Below are 11,394 nucleotides of genomic sequence, written 5' to 3'. Positions count from 1 at the left end.
TATTTTCTGTATGCCTTAAATGACTTATGATAAAATCCCAGTAGGACTTTTTCTGGCTTTCTTATTACAATTCAACAATCTTGCATAATTTATAATTATCTTACCAGATTTATGAGCTGCATGACGGGTTGTTGTCCTGTTGGAAGCTTTTCCCACATGAGCTGTGGTAAAGCGCCGTCTCTGGCAGCTTTACCAGAGTTGCCGTGGATATTGAAACGTGTTCTCTTAATAATGGTCTCCTTGTCCAGTTTGTCAGTGTATGTGCCATGTTTTAGATGTGCCACACACTTTAGATAATGGAGTGAACAATGCTTAGATAAGTCGCTCAAACCCTGACAAATTGTTTTATAACCTAATCCTGTGGACCACTAATCAGGTGACATCGGACTACGGTTGGTTATTTGGTTTTTCAAAGTAAAAGATGGCTGAAAACATTTTCTCACCTCACATTATACATGCTATGTATAAGTAAAAATTTAAAACCATGTACAATTTTCCTTCCTCTTCACAATTATGCACAATTTTTTTTGTTGGTCTAATAAATAAAATCCTGAAAAAATATGAGAAATGTTGTGGTTTTGGCATAACAAAATAGCAAGTTTCAGGGGTGTGAAAACTTTTACAGTTTACTGTTAGATGCAGCAACCAAATGCAAAAAGTCACAGATGCAATAATTACCACATTGCCCTAGATAAGAACCTTGTGTGTAATTAGATCTCATTAAGGTCTATGAGTGTTATTTTAGGGCACTGAAAGGCTCGATGAGCAGCACTTGATATTATGGGTTATTAATGCTGCAACATCTGGTGTCGTTCTGGCACTGGTCTGCCTGCGCTTGCTGGAAAATTCAGTATGCAACTCATTCTGTGGCGGTAAGATGCAATCCAGCATTTTCATGTCACTTTCTTGCATGAAATACAGATATATATACATATATATATATATAAAATGTTGGTTTGTGAAGCTGCATAGCTCAATATGTGTTGTGTGTTTGCGCGCAAGATTGTTTGCGCTGATGACCAGTCAGAACACATTACACACGCCGCCGAGGGAAGCGGCCCTCTGTCGGTGGAAAAGCAATTGATTCTCCATTTCCATATTAATGAGCAGATTTGTTAAGAGCCTGCAGGAGAGGAAGAAAATAACTGGGTCTTCATAGGGCACGACATTTATAAATAAAGCTGATGCAGAGAAAAAATGGAAATTAAACCTTTTAGTTTAATAAATTTGAGGCGTCCGCAGCAAAGCGAGCGATTTGCATTTCCATTTGTGGCCAAATAATGAGAGTGTGGGGCCATGATGAGCCTGCTCGTGCTGCTTTTGGGTCTCAGGCAGTCAGGCAATCACTCCAGCGTGCAGCCTGCCACCTCCGTGTCATTAGCTGGGGCCGGTTGCTTCTGCTTCTCAGCTTTCTGAGATTATGTAGAGAACCAGAGATTCTTATTGTCACTTTGAAAGAGGAATAGGGCTTGGGTTGACAGCAAAATCCACCAACTCAGATGTGTCTATCTTTTTCTCCAGCTATTCAACTTCTTTCATACATGCAGATGTCACTTTAAATTTTGTTGCTGTGGTTGTTGTGCTAAAACAATGTGTCAGAAACCTTGTTTCTCTCATAAACACTTGCTCTCGGATGCACACGTATGGACACGCGCACACACTCACACACGCACGCACGCACGCACGCACGCACGCACGCACGCACGCACACACGCACGCACGCACACAAAGCATCACTGATTGAATTTATTGGGGAATGGATGTTGACTAGACCACTCCAAGTGGGCTAGATTGTTGTTGTTCCCAGATTGACAGACAGACCCAGAGTGGCTGATTGAAAGTGCCTTTTAGCTTGCTCTCACTGTATATTTGATTTGGCAAAATGGAAGGGGAGTCCAGTCTTTTCCCAGGATGCAAACACAAGCCCTTGTGTTTGTGTGGGGAGCGTTTTTGTGTGTTTTCTGTGCATGGTGACTTGTGGAGGCTTTCGTAAATACTGCATAAAACGTACCCTTTCAGGTATTAATTGAATAATGCAGCACTCCTGTCGTCAGCCATGAAGTGGGCCACTTTTGCTGCGGTCCGCTCCGCTCTCCTTGCCTGCGAATTGACTTGATTTATCCGTGTTGTTCCAGCCAATGGATGCCATTTGTTCCAAATATTTGACATAAACATGCAAAGAGCAGAGGCGTGCACTCATAAAATCAGCTTCTAGACCGTTGTTTTACAACCCAAAGAGGCCAACGGGGGCTGCTAAGCCTTTTTAAATCACGTGAGGCTCTCGCTGAGCCAACGGCATGTTAAACTTCTCTTTTAAGCAGCGATGTAGTGAAAAGGAACAAGTGCTGCTATAAAGAAAAAAGCAGAGAGGGACAAGAGGATGAAGGGAGAGTGGAAAAAGGAAAAGAAGTGTGGAGGAGGGAGTGCAGCCGTATGAGAGATGTGCAGTGTGGTGCTAAATATGCCTAGTTATTTTCCATGCCTTTAATGGGACACATCTCATTGGGTGCCTTATGTCTGCTTCCAAACTGTAAAAGATGTTTAGCCTCGCACCTGCTGGAAATTCCCAGCAATAATGATAAGAGCAGCGGATTGAGTCCTTTCTGAATCTAACTCAGAATTAATGCCCAGGGTCCCCAAACAGTGTGGAAAAGTATGGACTTTGAGCCAAACAGAAATCTGGAAAATTATTGGGGTTTTTTTCCAGACTTTAATTTTTTTATTCCCTGCTTCATTGCCGAAAAGATATGAAATGTCTAACTTTTATGCTGGTTTTATAAAAAGAAGATGCGCTCTTACCGTCAGGCCATCTTTGTCATCATATTCTAGGTTCAGGTATTCAGTTTACTTATGCAGCACCATTTTACAACAAATATTGTTGCAAGTCGATTCAATCAGATCATTCAGATTTAAATTCAATTACATACATTCCAATTTTATCCTGGTTATAAAAAAATGACTAGAAATAAAAATGTTTCTGAGCTACTGAAGGTGTGGAGTCAACCTCCTTCAGATGTTTAACTGCTTTCAACTTTTTCCACAAACGTTCCCTTTGTTTGACTTTTCTTGCTTTGTGTTGCTTTTTATTTAAATAAATGATTAGCAAACATGCCGTAGTGTCAGTAATCATAAACTCTTGATTATACCGTTTTATTTTTCTGTATAATCGTTGACTAAAAACCCAATAATTTTTGCTGACGCTCAGTAAATCATAAACCTGAAAATCACGCAGAATCTCCTCACTTCTTTAAATGCACAATTTAATTGTTTCATTGGAAAGATAAGGAATCCATCCTTCATAGAGAATTTTTGATATGTGTTTGATTATTTACTCTATATCCACCTATCAGTCCGTCCATCCGTCTCTCCTACTATCTGCTTGCCTGTTCGTCCATTCATTCTTTTTTACAGTCTGTGGTTCATGCTGTGTTTAGGGATGACCTCTGTGGAAAACATGCCTCGATCTCATCTTTGATTTGGAAAAGTTGACCCAAAATTGGACTCAGGAGTTTAATTTGCATTGTAAAGCTACATGAAAACTATAATAAATGATCAATATTTAATTCAAGTGTTTGCATATGTGGAAACTACGCTCATGTTTTGTCTACGGTGTGTCGTGTTTATGGATTCGACGCTGCAGTCTCTGCAATCGCCTTTCAGCTGCGCTGAGGTTCAATTTGCTGATGTAGCACCTCTCCAGTTTTCAGCAGGCTAATATTTGCCAAACACATCAGCTATCTGTTTTTATTATCCAGGTGAATATGTTTGTCTTAGTATATCAATAATCATAAACAAAGCCATAAGTCTGTTTTTGCTTTCACCTCTGCTTTGGCATGCAGCTAACAATATCTCCATTTTGCCTTGCAGACAAGTTTTGTTTCAGACAAGTCACAGTTTTTTTTTTTTATTATTTCATTCCAGTCCTAATTTAAGTCAAGCAATGCCCTCACATGCAGTATATATAACTGCACACATAAATTCAGCCACACTGCCCGGCTCGAGGCTTGACTGAACGTGCGCTCTCCTATTACAGACAGTAATTACCGTCAGTCACCCTGTGTGTCCATAACAAGCCGGCATAATGCCCTAATCAGGCCTGGATTAATCTAACTCTCTCTCTAATCACGCTAAAAGTGATTTATATTGTTTTTCCTGTTCGGAACAAATGAAATCTGTAGCCCAAATTAATACTGGCTTTTCATCACTGGGAAGCTAAAAAGCCAGTAACCATCACATTCTTGTCATTAACGCTGCATCTGTGGAGACACTCTTACACACACCCGTGCACACGTATGTAATAGAAAAAAAAATTTAATGTAATATTCCATTAACTGAGTAAACTAACAACATTAGTCTTCTGCTAAAAGGCTTTCAGACCAAGCAAATGGGGTCATCAGAGGAAGAATTAAAGTTTTATTGCTATTGTTTGACTTAATAATTACAATAAAAAAACATGACTGTTCAGTACTCTGTTTTTATATAACGGTTTAACTTTAAAAAGCACCAAGAATCCATTTGACAGCCTGATATATGTGACTGAGAGAATAATAACAAAGTAACAAACATAAAATCTATTCTTTTATTTTTTATTTTTTAACCGCCCAGAAATTATTCTTACAATTTCGTGGTCTCGAGCTTTCGCTGAAGATGGCATGCCTCCTGTTTTGCTCCGTGCCTCCTACTTTGTTTCATTTCCATTGTTAAACAAATCAATTCCAACCCTGGCTCACTTCCCACTGTTTTTCATTACGGAGACCAAGGCCGAACACGAACCCTGAAATTTCCTGCTCGCTATTCAGTTTGTGCTCGGAATACAAGCAAAACTCACAAGAGCCACATTTAGAAGATGCAAATTGTCGGCCAATCTGGGTTCTCGATTCCATATTTATTTCCTCCACCCAACTGCCCACAAACTCCAGAAACAATGCAGCGCTTAACCCAGAAATGGATGGATTTATCTATCTTTTTTGTCTCCATGTTAATCTCTTTTCTTCCCCATGCTGTGTCTCACCTATTCTTTTCTCTCCTTCCTCTCTTTCTCCCCCTCTCCTCCCCTCCATCCCCTCTCCCCTGTTCTCTTCATGCTGTGTAATTCTCATCTTACACACTCTGTTGCTCTGGGGTATGAATAATGCATGGTGTGTGAGAAATCCTCAATCTCATGCTTGGCTCCCAGCGAGCATTACAAACCTTGCATCTCTATTACAGAGATGAATAGGAGAGAAGGGAATATCGCATAGGACACACTTTGGCTTTCCCGTTTGTTTTCAGTATTAAAGCCACTGTTTAGTATTTCTGTAAAGTACAAAAAGAGGCTTGGTAACAAATAGGTTGACAACATTTTGAGATATTGACAATGGAGGTGAAAAGGCCGTTTTCTTCACTGTCACAAAGTAAAACGGATGCAAACAGGAACAAATGGCTTCAAAATGAGTCTGAAATTTTTACTAATCACTGACATTTTTACACTCTTCTCTGCTAAATGAATCGATTTTAGTAGGTTTGACAGTCTGCTAAAATCAACTCAAAAGGCACATTTTTAATTGAATGTAAGTGTGGACTTTGACTAGGCTGCCATATCCTCCATAAATGTTCTTTGAGGTGAGCCGTTCCATCACTCTCCATCATATTTTCTGTATTCGTCCACAGACGAAGCTCCTCTCCAGGCTCCAAGCATCCAACTTTCTGACTTTAAAGATTGCCCTGAATTTATCTCCATCCACCTTCCCGTCAGCTCTAACCAACTTACCTGCTACATAAAAGCATCCTCACAGCATGATGCTGCACCACCGTGTTTTACTGTCATATTTTGAGTGTAATTCGCATTTACAGTAAAGCCCAGAATCATTCATACCCCTGGTCGTTTTAGATCTGCAGTAATCTTTGGCTTTTCCTACGTCTTTCTTTTGATCCAAAGAAATAATTGTTTTAAAGTTACCAGACCTGACGCTGTCTCCAATGAAATAAAGCAAAAAGCTATTCAGGAATTACAAAACAGACTATTATGCCAAACATGATTTTTCCATTGTTTATGGAAAAGGATATAAATAATTTAGATACTTTATTCTCTTTTGTGTGATGCTTGTCTCATTGTCTTGGTCAAATTAAAGTAATTTTACTAATAGTTTGAGCTCAGTTGTAGCTCTTTCCGTCGTCCCTTCACCTCTGACCAGCTTTGTGGCCTTACTAAAGAGAAGCATCTCCACAGTGTGATATTGTTTCTATTGTGTTAATGTGGGGGTTGTGTGTTCAGTGTGCTGTCACTGTCACGCACAGCATTTTGCATGTTGATCAAAAAGTTTAATTCTTCTTACCTCAGCACCATTTTCCACTTGTTCTTACAGGTTTTGTTTGACACGGGACCATTTTCTTATGTTTTATACATAATTCATGCTATAGATGTGAATCCTTACTGTCGTGTCTCACCGTACTGCATGTTTTAGGTGTTTCCCTGCTGCCGTGCACCTGACTCGAATAAATAGATAATTAACATGTTTCTCCAGCACTTGATTCAGTCACACCACTTTCAGATGACTGCATTTAATGAGACAGAGACATATCTAAAGCAGGAAGGACAGCGGGGCCTTAAAATCTACATAAAGAAGCGCTGATATGGAGACTGTTTTTCTATTTGATTTTATCATAATAATATAAATGCAAGAGGCAGAATGCATCTGTAAATACTGGTACTGGCTAACACCTCACTATTAAAATATGTTTACATAATAAAGACTTCAACTGCAGATAAAAAACTGAGTTAGGTCATTTCTTCAATCTGCATTTGTTTTATGAAGGGACACTTTTACTAAATGCAAGGCTGCTACATAGCATAAAATATTAGTTGGTTCACTTTTAAAGCCATTCTCCCTTCTGAGGTAGTGCAATGCACATGTGTGTGTGTGTGTGTGTGTGTGTGTGTGTGTGTGTGCGTGTGCGCGTGTGTGTGTGTGTGTGTGTGTGTGTGNNNNGCGTGTGTGTGTGTGTGTGTGTGTGTGTGCGTGTGTGTGCGTGTGCATGTGTGTGTGTGTGTGTGTGTGTGTGTTGCTGTACGTCTGAGCCATCTGACGACATAAACCCACGTTTTATGGAGTGTGTGCATGCGATAAAAGCACTCAAGAGTTAAAGTGCTTTTCTACCATGCTCAAAGCCATGTGTCAGCACTAGACCACTAAATCCACACAATTCCCTTGAACAGTTTCCCTTTCTCTGATAGTCTATCATTCCTCTGTTTCAGATGGCTGGCTGCTGGGGCTGACAGGGCCAAGTCCTTGAGGAGATCATGTGTCTGTGGAAAGTACAGGACAAGAAAGCGTTATGTGAGCTCTCCAACTGTGTCTCTATCGTTGCCGTTTCCCCCTGTTCTGCTTCCTTCCCGATGCCTCCTGGAGGTTCATGTAGATTCAGTGATCCATGACTTTTGTAGGAGTGCTCTGACAAATACAGTATATGGGATAATGTGACACATGCAGTCATGGAAAAAGAAAGTACACCCCCTCTCAGATCCATGCAGTTCCATTTCAGGTTGTAAGGAGGACAATGGTCCACCAGTTTTTATAAATAATTCTAGTACGATTGGAAGCACACAGCAATGTTTACAGATGTGTGTTAACACAATGCCAAGAGAGAAAAACATCAACAATGAAAAAGATTGTTCTCTGTCACCATGTCAAAATTCACAAGTACGATTTGTTCTGAAGAGTTGCAAACAGAAAGCCTTTCCCTGTAAAGATGGCTGCAAAGTTGGGTCTTGGTGGATCTGAAGACTTCAAGTTTTATTTTTTATGAGTGACTGACTAATAGGGAATACTTACGTTTTTTTTCCAACACAGCTTTTACCATGTGGTTTAACAAATGATGATCTGGAATCTGTTGTGTAGTTTTATACGCTTGAAGGTTGATTCAAATTTTTTCTCTAACGTATATATTATTTAAACTGTAAATTATATTCCTCTTTCCTATGACTGCGTGTTGCACAGTTGTTGTAAATGCTTCTTATAATTATTTTATTTAAAAAAAAATGTTCATATCCCGAGTGTTAGGGGTAAAAAACTCCCTCAAATGTAACACATTTCTGAAATCTCACAGAAATATTCTTCCCATTTTCTCAGACTAGTCTTTGTCTTCCATCTTTTTTAAGCACGTTGTGGACGAACCCCTGATGAATCACACTAACGACCCAGGGCCCGCGCTGCAGCTCTGCTATGAAATTAATATCTAAGGTATGGAGATATAGAGCAAATAGATGAGAATAGGACCCCAATACTCACCCTTGGGTACTGCATGCTCAGGCACAGACACACACACATGCGAACGCTTACATATACTGCACACAGACCCTGACAGGCAGGCTATTATCCCCCCAGTTCGCACTGCTGTAATTGGCTATCGCTTTTTACAAATGTGGTTCCCACTAACTCGCATATCAGCTCCCATCTCATCAGATGTGTAGGGGTCACCATGCCCGTGTCTGCGTGTGTGCGTGTGCGCGTGTGTGTGTGTGTGTGCGTGTGCGCGTGTGTGTGTGTGTGTGTGCATATATTTACTGATATATATAGTATGTAAGGGGTCACTGATGTTCCCAATCTTCATGTCTTTTCTTCACAGACTCATTTATGTCCGTGCTAAACGAGCTAACAGATGCCAAGTGTGTCAGTGGCTGTATCCTCTCTAGCGGTGCCAGAACATTTAGCCATTAGTCTGCTAATAGCATCAGGATCTCTCTCTCACGGCGGCGAGGTGATGATGAAATATTAGCTTAGCTCGAGTCGTTAATAGTTAGCTGGGGCTTGCCTTGGAGATCGAGTTCGTTTTATTTCTCATGAAGAGATCAGAAACAATAGCTGTATATTCAGATTCATATTTTTGTCTGTGCGTTAATGACAACTAAAGGCAATTGATATTTTTTCTGTTTTATGCACTGTAAAATTCATTGTATTTTCTGATGGGGTTATATCTGTTTTTTCATTGTGTAAAATATTAATGATGCACAGCTAAAGTTTTCTGCAGAAACTTATTAAAGAGCGATAGGCACTTGTATAAAGTTTACCTTTAATTTTACTCCAATCAAATCCTTTTTTGAAAGATATAATCAGAAATTGAATTTTGATGCTTTTCCACACCAGCACTCATTTATTGAGGCTTACCTTTTCAAAATGTGTTTGTCTCCATATATTTTAAATTTGATCCTATTGTTTTGTTTTTGCTTTTTTTAAAACTGGTTGCTCAGTGCTGCTGTGTTTTATATGTCCATTTAAACCAAACAGAGTTTTGAACTTTGCATCGTAAATTAGGCCTCATTAAAATGTCACTTACACTCCCTTGGACTGTCAGAATACAGATGGAGAGATAGATCGCCTGCAGTTAGAGCACCACTGTGGGCAAGTGCCTACACATAATGTTAGCATTAATGATCTGTTTCAATCACATTGCTGGTAGATTAGATTAATTATCAATTAGGTTAGAATTTAAAATGTATTCTTTCACTATAATCAAGAGACAAAAAAACCCCAGAGTTTCAGTCTCAACATTGAAACACCCTCTGTGCAGCTGACTCACATATAATGGATTCCAACAACCTTTTGCATGATGTTAAGATGATATGCATAATGAGCTGCAACGGACACAGTTAACAATTATACACCATAATACTAACAACTGGGATGGTGGTAACACATGCATCTCACAGTTACTTACACTGTTGGTAAAAGATCTGTAAAACGGCTTCAAAGGATTAAGAATTACAATAGGATCAGCAGCATTATTTAAGACTGAAACTGTTTTAAAAATTCACCATACAGCTCTAGAAAAAAATAAGCGACATTGAACCCTGTTGAAAACCTCCAGGTTATTCCACCAAATATTGATTTCTGAACTCTTCCTGAGTTAAAACATTAGTGTTGTTGTTTCTAAATGAATATGAACTTGTTTTCATTGCATTATTTGGGGTCTGAAAGCACTGCATCTTTTTTTATTTCCTGGAAATAAATACAAAATGTTTGCCTGGAATTTCGGAGACATGTTAATATCTCATATAAAAGAACAAAGTTCCTTTTCCTCAAACATTTACCTATGAAGAGTAAAATAAGAGAAACTGATCATTTTAATCAATCAATCAAGCACATTTTTTTTGTATAGCACATTTCAGTAGCAAGGCATTTCAAAGTGTTTTACATAATTAAAATAAAAACAGCATGTGACATTGAATAAACAGTGAGAAAGAGAAAGAGATTTTGAAAAAGATTAAAAAAGATAAAAACATTAAAATCCGCACCCCTTTTAGGACTTTAGTTAAACGTTGTTTAACTGGGACGTTTTCAGGGGGGCTTTACATCATTAAAACGTAAACTGTGAGAAAGAGAAATAAAAATAAATTAATAAGTAGATAAAAAGTAAAGATAAAAACATTTAAAAAATCAAAGACATCAAAACCGGCACGCTAACCCTAATTTAGCCATGAGCAACTCTAAACAGGTGTTTTAAGTTGAGATTTAAAGGCACCCAGTGTTTCAGCTGTTTTACAGTTTTCTGGAMGTTTGTTCCAAATCTGTGGTGCATAGAAGCTGAATGCTGCTTCTCGTCGTTTGGTTCTGGTTCTGGGGATGCAGACCAGACCAGAACCAGAAGATCTGAGGGGTCTAGACGTCTCTTCTTTTCTTCTAGTCTCTTCTTTTTTTTTCCAGAGCTGTATTTTAGTACGTTAAAACTAATTATTCTTATTATTTCTAACAAAATCATCTGTTTTTGTTTAATATGCAACAATTCCTACAATAAAACTTAACGGTGGTTAAAGAAAGACGGACCGACATTTATCTTGCCACCTTATAAAATCAATAGGATTTTAAATGAGAAGCATTTATTTCTTAGCAATGTTACACGTTAAATGTTTTCTAAATGATCCAATATAAGATTAAGAATTTCTGTCCTGGCAAAAATGGAGTTTGACAAAGTATTTATAGTTTTAGCGCCAACAGGTATGGTTTTACCTTTTTAAACAAAAATTGTTCTTAACACAGAATTACTTTTCCACCTTGAATCAGCATGGAGTGTGATGTTTTTGCATGTGGAGATTTACAGTAGACATACGAGACAGCAGGGTTTTAAATTTCACACTAGCTCTGGTAGTTATTCACTGATTTTGCAATTTAATTGAACTCTCAGCACCACAGGATCTGGAGTTTCACTTCATGAAGAGTCCCTGAAGTCGCGGCATAATTACATTCCCGCTAGGCGGGGCTCTGGAGCCGAGGTTACATCACACATTACAGAGTTGATTTAAACCCATATTCAAGAAGCCAACTGCTTACCCATCATATTCCTTCACCTTGTTAATCCTTAACCAGTGAATTAACCCTCATTACCATGGCTGGAATATAGATGAATGCTCTTTCTCTCTCA

General features: G+C 38.8%; 1 long non-coding RNA gene across 1 annotated transcript in view; it reads left to right on the top strand.

Annotated features, from left to right (window-relative positions):
• Positions 1-9,121, top strand: part of LOC103470077 (uncharacterized) — a 16,451-nt gene extending 7,330 nt beyond the window's left edge. Inside the window, exons 2-4 of the long non-coding RNA XR_534448.1 lie at positions 7,235-7,316; positions 8,138-8,219; positions 8,605-9,121. This is a non-coding gene — a long non-coding RNA (uncharacterized LOC103470077). The remainder of the gene's footprint in view (positions 1-7,234; positions 7,317-8,137; positions 8,220-8,604) is intronic.
• The last annotated feature ends 2,273 nt before the right edge of the window (positions 9,122-11,394 follow it).

The sequence above is a fragment of the Poecilia reticulata genome, linkage group LG9 (assembly GCF_000633615.1).
Source record: "Poecilia reticulata strain Guanapo linkage group LG9, Guppy_female_1.0+MT, whole genome shotgun sequence".
NCBI lineage: Eukaryota > Metazoa > Chordata > Actinopteri > Cyprinodontiformes > Poeciliidae > Poecilia > Poecilia reticulata.
The sequence above is the reverse complement of the archived record's forward strand: the minus strand, read 5'-3'. Positions and strand labels throughout refer to the sequence as shown.